This window comes from Lichenostomus cassidix, chromosome 9, assembly GCF_008360975.1.
Source record: "Lichenostomus cassidix isolate B80296 chromosome 9, HeHo_3.0, whole genome shotgun sequence".
In the NCBI taxonomy this organism is placed as follows: Eukaryota; Metazoa; Chordata; class Aves; order Passeriformes; family Meliphagidae; genus Lichenostomus; species Lichenostomus cassidix.
In genome coordinates this window covers 18,408,274-18,423,698 of record NC_139490.1, presented here as the reverse complement: position 1 = coordinate 18,423,698, position 15,425 = coordinate 18,408,274, and the positions used below count along the sequence as shown (strand labels likewise).

At 39.6% G+C, this 15,425-nt stretch overlaps 1 long non-coding RNA gene across 1 annotated transcript; it reads right to left on the bottom strand.

The window, feature by feature from the left end:
• Positions 1–482: 482 nt before the first annotated feature.
• On the bottom strand, positions 483–12,475 carry LOC146433393 (uncharacterized). The gene is made up of 3 exons (XR_014853946.1): positions 12,240–12,475; positions 2,075–2,216; positions 483–841 (listed from the first exon to the last, which is right to left on the bottom strand). It is a non-coding gene; the product is annotated as an uncharacterized LOC146433393 (long non-coding RNA).
• Positions 12,476–15,425: the final 2,950 nt, after the last annotated feature.

Below are 15,425 nucleotides of genomic sequence, written 5' to 3'. Positions count from 1 at the left end.
CAGATTATAAGCACAATCATAGAAACAGCTTAAATTAAGGAACTTAACATTTTTTTCTAAAATATGGTGATGGGGAATGGCTAAGACAACAGTATCTGGTAAACTACATCTTTCCTACTACCTGAGAAGGACAGGAGTCTTCACTAATGATTCAAAAATCTGTGTGTTACTTTGAAACTAAATGTAGTTTCAAACTAAACCAAATAACAGCTGCTATTGTGCCCATTTTCACGCTCATGATTTTTTACAAAATTAAGTGCTATGTTTGCTGTTTGGAAAATCACAGGCAATCACAACTGTGAACTCATCCATATCACAGAAAGGTAAAATAAGAAATCAGACAGCAAGCAGTTCAGTCATCACAGCAGTTGTAAGCCCAGGTGGGAGTCTTTCACAGAAAGAAGCAATACTAGTGATAGAGCTGATTCTCTAATGCCACCAAGCAGCAGTGCTTTGCAGTCAGCACAGTTGTCACTCGCTTGTATTCGTATAATCATACAAAAATTATAATGCAGCTAAGGCAAGGTACAGCAATTCCATTTTAGCTAACCTGTCGCTTTTGTAAGCAAAACTGTAGTGCTGCTAATGTTTTTGACACTTCCTGCAAATGCATCAGCAATCTTAGGCACTCACATTAATCTGTTTGACTTTATATTCTCCTGCAATCCTACAACACTGACATGATTTATCTACATGTCAAGAAAAGCACCTACAGCACTGGAACCTGAAGCCCAGTCCACAACTGCCTTTCTCTCATGGTAAGAGTGTAAAATGTGACTGATGCAGTGTTCATTCATTTCCAACTTACATTTCTGAAGTTCCTCCAGAGACTGACAGAAACCTGATTCTGTAATACAGGAAGAAAAATGAAGCACATTACTATGGAAATTAACACATTACCAAACCCTCATGAGTATGACTCTCAGATAACATCAGATAATTGTTACCACATCAGATGAAAATAGTAACTGTAGGGATATGGAAATAATTCATTGAATGAAACAGAATTTTTTTTTTTTAATTACCAGTATTTTCTACCTCCTTCAACACTTGTTGATTTGCCCCTTTTTTCTTAAAATATTTTGCTGCTTTAGATCACAGTTACCCGGTCTGCTGGAGACCATTATTTTCTCATGTTTAGTGTTTCCATATTCAGCCTTACCAAGGATGGGGCTAGTAAGTGTTTTACTTATAACCATAAACATCTGTAAATGTATCTGTAAATTTTATCTGTAAACAGATAAAAATAGAGCCCAATAACCACATTGCTAACTGTGACTTGGAGAGAGTCTTGCTTAATTCACTTCAGCATTCACTTCAAAGCAAACATTCCTTTTCTCCTACTAGAAAACATTTTCAATAAAGAGTGCCTACTTATTGCTACTCTTGTTTTGTACCAGTTGCATAGTGCTCTCAAGAGCTCTTGAATTTTTATACCTGATTTGATTTACATTCTTTGACATAAAGAGAGAGCTTGCTTGAGGTAACATTTGAGCCATCATTCAAATTCAGCCATAAAATTTACTCAGGAATGTGGTACAAAAATAAGTATGTCCCCTTTTACTAAATAACAAATACTCAGTCTCCACTTGACAGCTTGGGCAAAGGATAACATTTTCCTGGATGCCATCTCTGCAGTGGTGTTTCATCACCTTGAAATACAGTGCAAGTGATTGTGTGGATTTGTGCACTAAATCCACTGTCAGGTGGGCAGATTGTTGCTAATGGCCAATGTGCCTTTTCTGGATGCGAGGAAAGTGGCATTTTGCTAACACTGATAACAGCTCTCATGGCTTGAGATGCTGCTATGGCTGGAGAATGTCCCCGAATTTCAAGTACCAAAGCACAGCTCTGTTACAGGAGCTCATTAACTGCACACAATGACATTGGGAGGGAAGTGTTCGAGGACTCTGTCAAGGACTGTCTAGAAAGGAATTATAATTTCACTGTCTCAAGTACTCTTGTAATTGCTCTCACAGTAATACACCACAAAGCCTTTACTTTGTTTATTTACCTTCAGAACCACTTTGGAATGAATGGGGAAGACAGGGAAGTGAAGTAGAACATGACTGACCTTAATTTGCTCATGTGCTCAGAAGCACCTTTGGATACCTGAGATTTACTTCACTCAAGGTCACAATGAAGGCATTTGGTAAATTGAGAAATTGAAGCTGGGGACTACAAATGCAGCTTTGCCTTCTAGCAGCCACCCATCTCTGAAAAGAAAAACTACCATAAATCAAGAAATCAAATAATAGTTCAGGTGCAAAAAGAAAAAAGAAGTGAAATAGCAGAAATGGAATTATGTAGAAACATGGGATCACATAGACTTTCCACCTCAACTTCTTCCACCAAACTGAGTTCATAACCAATCTAGATGGGACAACTTCACACAGATAATATACCATACACCTGCTGAAATCTCTGTTAGGAACTTGCCTTGTCACCTCAGAGACTTTACCATGTCAAGTAAGTATTTATTTTATTTAAAGTAAATGTTTATTATTACTTGGTCTACAACTGAGCACAAGATATAGACCTAAATACTGCTCATTGAAACAATCCTACAATATATTTTAATCTTATTATTTTAATCTTACATAACTACAATGATCATTTTGCTCTATGGTACACTAATATTGGCCAGATAATGCAAAATAATCCAACATTCCCATTAATATCAGTATCTAGGGTTTGGGAAAGTGGCCATTCTGTAGACTCTTTTTTCATTGATTAAAGAGGAATTTAGAGGACTCAAAGTGAGTAAGTGACTTGATTTTGAGAGCCAAAGTGAGGCTGTTGATCATACTGGTGGGGATGATCACATTTTCAGTTTTTCACAAACAAGCAGCATTGTCAAACATACAAGGCAAGGAGTTTCAAAACATTTTCATGAAAAAAAACCAAGCCCCAACAGCTGGTTTATGAAGAAATGGAACACCATATAAATACCTGAATAGGATTATATAAATACCTGAAAGGATTCCATTTTACAGAGGTGTATATTCCTCCTGTGAAGGATTAACAGAAAAATCTGTTTCTCTCCTTCTATTGAATATTTACTCTATAGGCATAGTATGAACACCACAGCCCATAAATTACCTGACTGTAAACAGCGTAAATATTAAAGTAAGACAAGAAGGTCACTATATCTGCATGAAGTTTTGGATATATTAATATTCTGGTTGGCACAGACATTAGCAAACACTAAATTATTTAAGGAAACCTTTCTCTGATTCATGAACATTTAAAAGTTATTAGTATGTATTAGAACTAATTCAAAGTTTGCCTATCTGGACAGCCTTTAGAAATGTTTTGTCCTTTATATGAAATTCACTTCAATTTGCTTCTGAGTCCAGTGCTTCCAGCTCCCACCAAGTTTAAGTGCTAAAGATGTTATTTGAATAAACAATAAATGAGGAATGGAAATTAACTTAAACCTGCCTATCAACTATATTATGTGAGAGTTACTGGTCTCATCTGTTTTGCCTATAAAATGTTTTTTGAAAAGAGCATGAATGCTCTCAGTTGCTCACAACACAGAGATCTGTGCCCCTTGCAGCTGTAAGTAAAGCCTGAAATCAGCTTTCCATCAGGAGAGCTTTGTTCTTGTGTTGGCTCTGCTGCTGTGACCCTGGGGAGGCAACTGGCCTCAATATCCCCAACTATAGCATAAACATAACTCCCTTGAAAAGTACTTTAATATCCAAAAACTAAAAATTACTACAGCAGAATGAACATTCATGCACCTGTCAAAGAGCCTTACTCTCTACTGGCACCATTTTGATGGTGGGCTGCAGAGGACATAAAACTAGGACAATAATACCCAAGATTCAAGCTACAAAGGGCATGATGGTGAAGAACAGAACACTGCTCTCCACAAAACACTGGTGTAAATACTAAAAAAAAAAGTTTACAGTGGAATAATTGGCTTTCATTAACTTAAACAACTTCCTGTCAAAGCAAGCGTCATGTAACAGTTCTCACAAAAGCATCCCATCCCCATCCCTTTTCCAGAGATAGAAGCCATAAGCACGGATCACAATTTCTAAACAGCAGTAGGAGGGTTAAAAGATTCCTGCCTAGTTCCTTACAGGCAAGTTTTAATTCATCCTATTGAGCATCTGAGTAATAGCTGCAACACATCTTAATAATTTATGTGTTTGCAAGTGGCTTCATGCAACCCTGTTTTATCCCAACTCCTCACTGTTAAAAATAAACAGTTGTTTCCTGTTTAGTATTTGACTTACTCCCAAAATGATGAGGTTTATTTTTGTCCTGCAAAAATGCAGTGGTTATTTTTGACAACCTCTTTTAAACTTTGCTCTTTCAGAAACATAATCTGACAAGAGAGTTTTGTCCATCTGTACCACAGTCATCTTTCAGTCGTCCAGACTCAGTGTCTGACAGCTGGGCCATTCCTGTCCAGAGAAACACTCTGCAAATGCAGACACTGTCTGGCGCCAGGTGCACTGCGGTTGCTGAATCCCAGAATCACTGCGGTGGCGGATGGGATGTTCAGTTATTCCAATGGGATCTCCTCCTGTTTCCATTGGAAAAATCTAGCAAGCTTGTTTGAGCAATGCTCACATGTTGCTCCCTTACTTAAACATCTTTCTTTTTCCTGGTCCTTGAAATAAACTGGAAAAATCCATATCCAACTATTAACAATTAAGAATATACACAGAACTGCAGGCTTATGGCCTGTAAGAAATATATATATAGTGTATGTGTTTCTAATTTCAATATATTTAAATTAATTACAATACAGAATAAAAACCCCACACCACTGCCACATGATCATAGTGCTTCTTTGCTTTTATGTCTCCAGCACCTTAGCTATTTATTTACAGTAAACACCAAAAAGTGTTTGTCTCACTAAAAAGCCAACCAGTTCTTAATTGGAGCCACTGTGCTTTCAGGTTCATCAGGTGCTTAGAGTTCAGCTTTCTAAAGAAAATATGTCCCAGTGAATGCTTGTTCATTCTGTCCATCACCAAACTGCTAAGCTCACACCTGCTGAAAATTCAGTGTATCTCAAATTTATAGCCTTTATGAATATATTCAAAAAAGAATATGTTTCCATGAAATAAACATTAGAATTCATGTAGGTAGAATGTTCAAATGTCAAGAAAGTTTGCTGTACCTCTGCTGTCTGTACTTATAGATGCACCACACCCATCACCATTTTCTCACACCAAAAAAAAGCTGCTCATCTTTAACCATGCAAAATTCAACAGACTAGCTGAAATGTGAGGGGACTTCTTGGGCATTCAGAGATCAGTTTTTTCCAAAAGTATAAGTTGCTCCAGACCAATGATTGTTTCATTAAAGGGACATTTCTTTACACGGCAGATCTTGCTCCACAGACTTCAGTGTTTCTATTAATATTGATAGAGCTACAGCCGGAGAAGAGCTGACAGAGAACTCTCATCCTGGAGTAGATGTCCACAAAGCCAGAGGACAATTTGGAATATGGAATTTTTGCAAAAATATTATTTCCTTCTGTAATAAATAAACTTTTTATTTGCTTCCCTTTAGTGAAAGGAAACAAAACCAGATGAAATAAGAATAAATTGTAACTTCTATTGTTTTTGGCACATGTATGAAGTGAGAAACACTCAGTTGGTAACCCAGGAGACAGACAGCAGACATCTGCTAAATTCCTGTGGTTGATATAAGGTAAGTGGTGACACGTGCTTCTTGCACAACCACGTGAAAAGATGCTCCAGACCTCTTCAAGAGCCCTTTCAGTCCTGACACACTTCAGACCTGGGGTCACCACCAAGCCTCACACAAAGAACCAGGCAGGCAGGCCTGGAGCTGCCAACCTCCATGCACAGGCCTGATTCCACATGAGGGTGGAAGTGCAGTGATAAGGCTGGAATTTAATGAAACCCCACACTCAGAGGGCTCAGCACTGAGTTGCTCGTTGCCTGAGATTTTTATTAGCTGATTGTTTGGAAAAGAAGACAAATTTGTCAAAAGTGATTGTTGCGTGGTTTGTTTCAGCTTTTCAATAGGAATAGGCTTTTCATGTGAGAAAAAGAAACTGAGAGGTGTATATACAGGTCTGGAAAAATCAAGTTTTATCCTTGGAATGATTAATCTTATGCAGCTGTTCTGCTGGACTATTTTCAAATGTATTCAACAATCCTTAAAGATTTGTTACTGAGTGGTGACAGAATTATTTTGCTTGACTAACTTCACATTTTAATGAGCTGTGAAAGCCTAAAATTTGAAAGAAGATAGCTTGTACTGATTTGGATGAATAATAGGCAAGAAAGTTTTAAATGGAGAGCACCAGCAGCATTACAAGACACTAAACTCCATCACTCTCACTCACTCCTCTGTTATTCCTGCCAAAGACTGCTGCATACTGTTAATCATCCTCAGAACCTGCAAATGTCCTACCTCATAGGCGTAAAATAGGGCTTTTTTTACAGCTGTTCACAGCACAAGAGAACGTAAAGTAAAAAGGTTGAATTAACACATTTTCTTAATATCACAATATTTTTCAGCTTAGTTTAAAACCATAGTCCTTATTTTCAGTCACATTCCTCCCAAAACAATTTCTGGTTGTTTTCAATCAATTTATAATACTTGCTTCAGCTGTTTCCTTCTGCTGAGCTAGCCCCTAATTCAAGAGACCATTTAATTTTCTTTAAATTTAAACATGTTCTTAAGCTTTATGGAAAGAAATTTGTCATGGAAGCAATGTTAACTCTCCTAATTCCAAAATGGACATAACCCTTTGTTTAAACCCTTTGCTTAGTAGGGATGTCTTCCTGAATCAGTATTTGCATGTTATGCTGTGACATTCTCAAGAGCACACAAGTAATTTAGCAGACTCAGTGTTGTTCACTTGCAGGTTGGCATTTTTAAAAAATATGCCGTTGTTGAATAAAGCTGGATTTGGGGATGGTTTTGAAAAGCTTTTGCTGAATTGCAGGCTTAGTCATATTTCAGCACAGAAATACATAGCCCAGGCTTTCTATTTAATTCCATCTCACATTTCAATTGGTAACCACCACAAGCCATCTGCTTCCACCTGCTTTATCCTCTCTCTTTCCAAAGCACAAACTTTCAGTTTATCCCTGAAGTGTATTGTCTAGCAGGGGATTAAAAAAGCAGCATTTCTTTTAAACATTCTTTTAACTTGATGTTTTGGGACTGAGTTTCATCCTAACTGCTGAGCATTCCAGCCTCTCAGTGATGCTATCCAGCACTGCATGGCAGCAGCCCAAAGCAGTCCCAACCACTGCACACCATGGCGAAGTGCTGCCTCTTCTGCTTCTCCCTATCATCCAGTGTGCCCTCCTTTCTTCTTCCTTTCATCCCCCTTTCTAATGATGACCCTGGAAATAAGGTTAATAGCATCAAATGTTTCTACAATCAGCTCTGTCCTCTTCCAGCTCAGTCAACGGTCATTGTTCTTGAAGCCCATCACTTGTACTGTACTTTCCCAAAAATGTCTCTCCTTTCAGAAAGGAGAGAAATTTACCATTATTTTGTGCTTCTCTCTTTGGCCCTGCTGCTTCTAAGCTGTCAAGACACAGGCAGAAAGTCACCTTCTAATCTGACCCAAATATCTGACCTGGAGCCCTTTGCATCCCTACTCTGCAAAGTCCATGGCGAAACGCAGCCAGTAAAGGACACAGAGAGAGAAGGAAGCATTCAAACTGCACCTTTCATCATAAATTAAACTTTCCCATCTCCAAGCATTTTCAAACTTTCCTAACTGAAAAATACCAGCAAAATTTAGGTCCTGTCTGGCCCAATTCACTGGTGACCACACACACCACATGCCCTACTCCTGAGCCAGTCTGATGAACCTCCTGCACTCACAAGTGCTAATTTTCACAAGCACCTTTCATTGCAGGAACATTTTGTAGCTACTTAAATTTGAGATCCAAGTTATCTACCTAATAATTTATAAGCTGGAAGATGCCACTATTATGCAATCAGAGACTGCAAAAATTATTTCATGAGATTTAGATAACCAAAGAACAGGAATTCAAATGACAAGATTTGGATGTTTCAATAAACCTACAGATTGAAAAATAATCATAGAAAAGTATTAGAGAACACCCATGTTTGTTCAGCTCAAAAATAGGTCACAGATAGGTCCCATTGATTTCCTCACACATTCAGAGAAAAGGATGAAAGCACCCCATTTGTGATTTTTCATTTAAAACTGAATTGCCACATCTGTTTTGCAGCATCCCATGAAAGAGTCCACCACACACCAAATGCACATTGAAGATGAAATGGTTCTGGAAAACCAAGAGGAGCAAAATTTTCCAGCTGGTTACTTGATCAAAAACATTCATGATTTTGCAATTCATTTAATCAAACTGTTAAAAAAGTAAGCATTGCAATTGAAATAATTATCTGTAAATGCACATTTTTAATTTAAATGTATCCAATTATCCATATGGAATTAGAATACTTTTAAATTTTAAAATATTACAAATACTCTAAATTACATGCCTCTATTTTTGGATGTGAAAAACGTTTCATTTCTCCTCCTAAACACCTTTCTTTTTCATTTCACTGGAATGAGTTCAGGCTAGGCTGGGTTGCCCTTTAGATGTTCCCATTTCTTTACTGGACTGTGGAGAGATGAGTCATCTAAGTGAGACAAATCTCAAGACATACAGAGCAGCAATAGGAAAAGAATAGGAAAAAAACCAAAGCAAACCTCTTATTTAATTCTCTTCTCTCTAAATGGAAGTGCAATCTTGATTCTCTACAGCAGAACAGCAAGTTCTTGGCATGGAATTCAATTGCATTGCTTGAAAACTTTGTAGTTAAACAGGATTTTATCTGGTGATGTAGCAAGGCTTCCTCTGAACCCTGAGAGAGTTCCAGAGCAATCCCACCACGAAAGGAAAACGCCCAAAACAAGGAGCTGACCATTTGGGAGAGTAATTTCTCAGCTCTCCGAGTCTCCTGATGGCACATTACTGACCGCTGAGTGGCAGTGTAAGGAAAACAAACCCAAACTAAAGAGTGACAGTCCACGTGGGCTTTCACTGAAGCCACAGCATCACAGAGACTACCTCAACATTCACACGGAAGATCCCCATCAGGACAGAAACATTTCACCAGAGCTCACCCACTGATGCACCAGTTTACCTGGCCAGGGTACAGGATTTCAGATAAAGCATTTAGGAAGGATTCTGCATCTACAGCTCAAACACCATCCAGATTTAAGAGAGGATTAGAAAATCCTTACATTTCTTTAAGAAAATTCAAAGAAAAACACAATCTTTCTGTTAGATTATCTAGGACTTTGCCCTAAAAGCAGGAGGACTATAAATCAATTTGTCAGTAAGACGGATATCATGAAAACAAACCAAACAAACAAACCCTCCCCACAGCATTCAGTATCAAGTGAACAATGAGAAAATAAGGAAATTAAAACCTTCCTGAGGAAGAGTCTAGAATTGAGGAACGCCTAGAAAATACATTATGACCTATGACCTACACAGCTCTCATAAGAATAATTGCCTAAACCAGTAACTTTGAGTTGCTTTCCCGTAACATTCTGGGGAAAAAAACTCAAACAAAAAACCCCATGCAGCCTTCTGAAACAGAGAACTCTACAACTACCTGAAACACAGAGCAAACCTCAAGTCTGCTCAACCTGAACCAAAAAAAAAAAGTCCAAAGAAAACTTCTACCAGGATAACAGGAATAGTACTTGCACTAAGATTGATTTGAAAGCCTAAAAAATACATAATGGGCATAATTCATATTCTAGTAAGAGCTGTCTACATACATTTTAAGATCAACAGAAGCCAGAAAGAAAACAAAAACATGCTGACATGAAATATGAGTGTTACCAAAAGAATTCCACTCAAAATCTCATGATTCCTCAGCTAATGTACTTCCCTCTGCTCAGTAAACACCCTGCTGTTCTGAGGAATACAGGATGAGCAGCTCAAGAGGAAGCTTTAAAAACTGCAGATGAAAACTGAGAAAGTGTTTCTTATTTGCAAATAGCTAGTTTGGGGGGGAAAAAAAGACACAGCATATCTGTACAAAAGATGAATTCCTCTTCCCTTTGTGCTGCTCTTCAGATGTGATTTCATCATCACTTCAAACCCATTGGAGCCCACACTCATGTCTGTATGCTCCTGCCCTTTTTTGCGTCACCACCAGCAATCACTGGTATGTGGCAAGTCAGAAAACATGCTGAAACAGCTGAAAGTTTATTTATTTTCTTCCTCTTCTGCTGCCTGCATGGCCACACAACTGCTGCCACCACACAGGGAAGGCAGTGCACAGTCACTGCTGGGGATTAGAGGGAGAGATTGGATTACCCTTTTCATCAGCAGCTACAGGCTCTTAGGGTGATTTATGACAGCAAACCTGGGAAAGTAAGATCATAGAATAACCACATTTTTCTAATCTTTTCTATTACTTTGAATTATGAGAAACCTGAAACACCCAGCTGGAAGAGCTGCAATAAAGTACATCACAAGCCATTTGGCATCAGTTTTCCAAGGCAGGCAGCTGAGTGCATTCACAAATTTTCTGTGCAGAAAGTGCTGAATACATGCTATGCTTCACTCTTTTGAGTTAATTTAGCAACCAACACAACAGGACATGAATCATCATGCAATAATCTATGAATGGGGTGCTGTAAAACAGAAAGTCAAATTCAGAATATTGAAGCAATTAGGCAAAAGTTAGTAACGCACAATTATCATAGCATAGCCTTTTAAAAGAAATCAGAAAAGGACACCATAAGAAGAAAAAAAAGAAAAACAACAACAAAAAGAAGAAGCCCAGAAATATCTGTCAGTCTGCCTGAGTGGGTGCTGGTGGGTTATTAGAATTGCTGACATCTGATGCTGTGCCAACACCAGGTATCTCCCCTCTGTGCTAACTGATAAGCTCGTGGCCTCCTGCCATATCACATGATCTCTGCAGGTCTTAGACAGTAAAATGGATCAATCTGAATAGGGTTTGAATTATTTAACAGCAAATCATGATTTCACTCAGGAAAAAAACTGAATGCAATGTCAGCAACCACAACCAAAACTGGATTCCTCACTTTATACATATGTACCCACAGAAAAATACATCAATAACATGAAATACACCAAAACATAACAATGCAGTTAAGGCCAGAAGAAGATGATCAATAAAACACAGCTGTGGAAAAGGACAGATGAAAACTGTGCCAGGCCTAAGCTGAGGGGCAAAGAATTACGCATGCATCTCCCCTTCAGTATTTACTTTTACCCAGCAAGGGTGACCAGGCTGAAGGGACAAAATACACCCAAACCTTAGAAGAGGTTTATGCTACTTGAGCCATTGCTCAGCCAAACCCTTCCTGTGGCTCAGGACAGACGATCACACCCACCCTGTGTTACCTGGGCAGAGCAAACATCACCAAGGCCATTACTGGGACAGTTTCATCTCCCCAGCTAAGCCTTTGGGGTTTGCAGGGTGCTCCTCACCTCACTGGCACCATGACCATCACCCCTGAGGAGAGGGCCAGCCCTCAGGAGCACCTGCCACGTTACCCTTTGCTGGGAGAGCATATATTTGTCTTCTTCACCTTAAGAGCTGTGTTTCCCTCCCTGGCACGTGCGTTACACTGACATTGCCCCTCTGCTGCCATTTGTTTCAGGGGTTCCCCTCAGCTGGGGATTGTCTTTTCCAAGATTCAGGCACCACTTCTTTCCCACCACCATCCGGGCTGCCTGCCCCGGTCCCCACAGACAGGACTGAGGCAAATCCTGCCCTCCCACCTCCACCAGCTCTCCCTTCTCTAGAGAAAAAACACCCTCAAGGAAGGAACAAACACATTTGGGCCTGATCCACCATCCCTCCAGGTAAGAGGCCCTCAGATGCCTTCACCACTCCATCCCCTCAGGTGAGCAGCCCTCACACACCTTCACTGTGCCATCCCTCAGGTGAGCAGCCCTCACACACCTTCACTGTGCCATCCCTCAGCTGAGCAGCCCTCACACACCTTCACTGTGCCATCCCTCAGCTGAGCAGCCCTCACACACCTTCACTGTGCCATCCCTCAGGTGAGCAGCCCTCACTCACCTTCATCCACTGTCCCTCAGGTGAGCAGCCCTCACACACCTTCACCCTGCAGGTGCCAGCAGGGCCAGGGAATGATGGGTTTTGGTATCATCAAGTGAATAAAACACAATATAAAATACACAAATCAGCAGAAACTTTAAGACAGAAAAGACAGATTAGCTTACCCCTGGAGAGCAGAAGAACTGTCTCTTTACAAGGATGTAAAGGCAATGGCAGCTTTGGTTTGGCTTTGCATTTCCTGATCTATTTTACACAGTCGTTCTATCTGACTTGAAATAAATTACATTATAACATGTTGAGTCCTAATACAGAAAGGCAGGGAGCAAGCAGGACCTTTCAGAGGCAACCTTGCTCGTAGTTCCTGTGAGAGGAGAGAATCCCACTTTGGGATGCTCCTGCCTGGGCTGTGGCAGCGCGAATGGCACTCGAGGCCAGGTGTGTGAGGTGATTGTCAGAGCACTGCTCCCCCAGCTGTCCCTCATCACCTCTAATGAGCCCAACGCATTCCCAATGTGCGCTGCTAGCCAAGCCTGGGTAACACCTGCCAGGGTGCCAAACCATGCACTCCTTCCTGAGCAGATACACCTGAGGCTGCCAGGCTGTGAGACCTTGGCATCTCCTGAGAACCTGTGTGCACAGGTCAGTCACAGCAACTTACTGCAAATCCTGAAAACTTGATCCAGCATCGTTACTATAAGTCCATCAGCAGGACCAAGAAACTGATGCTTAATGGAAACTACCCCAGTGGTGCTTTTGTAACATTAAGTACTTCATTAGCATTTTCATTGTCCTTTTATCTCTCCAAGTACGTCTGGAGCACCGGAGATTGATACATTTAGAGAAAGTATTTTCACTTATTAACTCCTTGGAAAGAGTGACTGCGTTTAAACATCTATAAATGAAGAAGAGTCAAGTCTGTGTCCAAACTAGAAAGAGAACTTGTATCACTGTGTGTTCAGCAAGTGATTATGGTTTCTTTGTGAAGTGCATTGCAGGAAATGCTTTTTCAGTTCAGCAAGTCTCTTTTGAGGCAATCACTTGTACAGCAATAACTCTTCACATCCTTTCGACCTCCAACACTGCCTACAGACTGAGCCATGAGAAACATGGGACAAAATCAGATCACTAATATAAACTGTCCTATGCAGTGCTTTGAAAGGTGTTCATGGAATACAGTCAAATGGAAGAGAACTGACAATGCCTCAATATTTTAGTCAGAAAACTCACACACATAAAATAAATAAAACAATGTAATCAACAACTTAAAGTGCACAGCATGAGCATAACTGAAATACAAAGAAAAGTTTAAAAACCCAAACTGCTGTTAAAAGAAAAATAACCATATGACCTTGAAGAACCTGTTCAATGTTTTTCGGAGAATGTCACAATGACTGTGTCAAGTCATTAGGTCACCAGGAAACTTTACTATACTTCTATTTGGAACAAAGATTCTCTTTTTTTTTTTCCCATTGCCTTCTCTCTTTTGGTTCCCTTCCTGAACTCCACAGTTTCGTTCACCAGTCTTTTCCACCTCTCCCTCACATAGCTCTTTTGTTCCACCTCTCCCTCACATAGTTCATTTTAAGCTGCAAAAAAAGAAAGCACTATTTTAACTTTGGTGAACAATCTGACCCAGTACCTGATGGCTTATTTTAGGAAATGACAGCACCCTGAGCAAAGTGCCCATTTTGTGGATTAGCTGTGACTGCTGCTAACCCCTGAAGAGGTCATCCACAGGTGATCATTACTGAAAAGTATTTCCAGTGGAGTTTGGTGCTGTTTGAAGTTTCCATGGTGATTCGGTTGCAACTCTCAGATCACAGGTTATCAAATTTACAGACTAAAAATAGGACTGATGGGGTGAGAGATTATGACAGAGAACAAGGCAGTTGTACAGCAAAAAAAAATGGGACAACTTGAAGAATTAGACCCATTCAAATGCTGATGAAAAAAAAAGTTATATATATCAAAGAACAAATTACCAGGTTTTAATTATGAAATACTATTTCAGAAAGTAGAAGCTAAAAAACATGTGGGTCACAATAGACATGCAGCTAATATAAATTTTCAAAGCAATTCCACGGCAAGTGAAACAAGGAAAGAAAGAGAAAGCAAGGGATAATCTCTTCCTCACATCAAAAATGAAGTGAAGGACGGCCAGAGACAGAATTTTTTTTACCTGGCTGTAGACCATTGACTCATAAAACCATTTTAAAGAGATTGTAGAATCTGGCACAGAGAGATTTGACCTTTAGCAAAAGTTAGAGATGTTTCTTTACAATTTTAGATTTCACTGTATGGTTAGATCATCAAAAGAAGATCAAGTTGTGACTAATTGACAGTGCATATGCATCAGACTGGTAAGATAATACTCAGTGCTACTTCATTCTTAAATTTCACACAAGAACCAGCACCAGTGGCTCAGAGCTCCAGGTAGATAATTTCAGGTGGGGGAAAGAACTTAATTCTTGCCATTAATTGCAGTTGTTTTCCAGAACTGGAACAAGTTATAATAAGAAAAAGTGAATGAAAAACACATTTATTGTTCTCTAGCTAAGCATCATAGTCCAATAGAAGTGTTTCATCATAGTCCAACAGAAGGAATTTGGCTTGCTAAGTTATGACTTTCTTTCTAAAATTATGAAATAAGAATTCCTATTAGACCTAAAAATCTGTGAAAACATGTAATTTCTTTCCCCCTTATATTCCCATATTGGTGCTAAGGAAAAAAAGCTGTTTAAGAAAATCTTCATTATTCTCCCTCCCTTCACCAGCCAGGGCAAGCAGTACAGACAAGCTTGCCACAGAAACAGATTTTCTCTTCATTGCTTACTGTGTACTGCAGATAATGATGTTTTGGGATGTCCTTGGTGTGCTTGTATTGCAGAGAAAGTGAACATCAGGCAGAAGGATCTTGGGAGAGCAACAGGTAGCCAAGGGCAGCTTTGCTTGCCTGGAATTTATTGAGTTAGGAACCAGACAGCTGAAAATCTGCTTTAAGGTTGACATAGGAACTCAGAAATGTCTCTGGAGCTGTGTTTTCCATGCACTGCTTAGCAAGTTCGAGTACGAGTGAAATTTGACTTTTCATCCAACTTCGCACTTGCCAAGACATGCAGGGTTTATGATCTGAAGAACCTATATCTGTAATTTCTAAATTCTAGTTGATTTGCCTCCCTCTTACCATTTCACACTCCTCCTAATAGATCAAGAGTAGCTGCCCTTCTTGAGAAGACTGGAGGCAACAGTTTCGTGCTGCTCTTCTTGCAGAAAGGATTAGAGTGAAGGAGTTTCTCTAGAACAAAAGGACACAAATCACTGTGAAGTAATTTCTAAATTCCAGGAACTGA